At 40.8% G+C, this 1,124-nt stretch overlaps 1 non-coding gene across 1 annotated transcript; it reads right to left on the bottom strand.

The window, feature by feature from the left end:
* Nucleotides 1-818: 818 nt before the first annotated feature.
* On the bottom strand, nucleotides 819-873 carry LOC123727936 (U7 small nuclear RNA). The gene has a single exon (XR_006759898.1). It is a non-coding gene; the product is annotated as a U7 small nuclear RNA (small nuclear RNA).
* Between the last annotated feature and the right edge of the window lie 251 nt (nucleotides 874-1,124).

Raw genomic sequence — 1,124 nt, 5'->3', positions numbered from 1 at the left:
CGATGCTAGTGTAAACTTAATACAGTATGGGAGAAAGGAACATCCTCCAGCCTGCTCTTCTCTCCTCTGTGCCCAATAAAACACAACCAGGCGTCAGTGATTTACAGATCCGTTCTAGCAGCCTGTGTCATCGCCTGTCTCATCAGCAGCATGACACTGGAGAAATACTAAATATCAAACTCTATATCACTGCTCCTTTCCTGTGTTTGATGATTGCATGATGAAAGATCATTACTCTGAAGACATTATGACTTAATTCCTCTCACTGTAAGGCAGAAGCCTGGTCACTGATCTGTATGTGTTTTATCCAACTGAGTATTATTGTCTCTCTCTTCTCCCTCCTCCCTCCTCTTCTCTCAGGATTAGTGCTGTCAGGAGAAGCTTCTGCCCTGTATTTATTACCCCGCCTGTGGGTAGGAGGAGGGAAGGAGGGGAGCGTCTGTGACCCCCAGCCAGGCCCTGGTCCTGTTTGTCTTCGCTACATTCCTCCTGCTGCAGCGAGATGGTACTAACTCACTGCCTATTTTCCCAGAGACAGACTATCTCACATAGAAAAAATACGATAGTATGTTATGGTATAAATACTTTACTTTACTGTAGTATTCTTTACTGCAGTATTTACTATATTATTTACTGTAGTATACTGCAGTATTTACAGTTGTTAACTATGTATAAATGCTGTAGTAAAATAACTTTAGTATATACAATAGTATTTACTGTAGTGTTTTTGCAGACTGTGTGGGCCATTATGTAGTATTTACCCTAGTTTTACTGACATTACTGTAGTATATTTGTTTTATTATCTTTGACATAGAAGGGGAGGCTTTCTCCTTCAGGAAACCTACTGGAGAAATACTAAAAGAGCAAATGCTTGCTAGCCTAACTTCCTCGCATGAACCAGCTAAGTTAGATAACTAGTTAAAGTGAGCGTACTAGGCTGCATCTAGGCTACATATTGAACTTCAATCATCTCAGGCCAGTGGCACAATATATGAATTCATGGTTCGATCAGAATCTCTGTCATAATAATTGGCCTGTACAGAGAATTAAGTCAAAACCACAAGTCCAAATCCACATCTCCATCCATGGCTTAGGAAAGGGCTGATTTAGCAAGCTAGCTTGCT

Source organism: Salmo salar, chromosome 16 (assembly GCF_965601325.2).
Source record: "Salmo salar chromosome 16, fSalSal1, whole genome shotgun sequence".
Lineage (NCBI taxonomy): Eukaryota > Metazoa > Chordata > Actinopteri > Salmoniformes > Salmonidae > Salmo > Salmo salar.
This window is presented reverse-complemented; position numbering and strand designations above follow the sequence as displayed.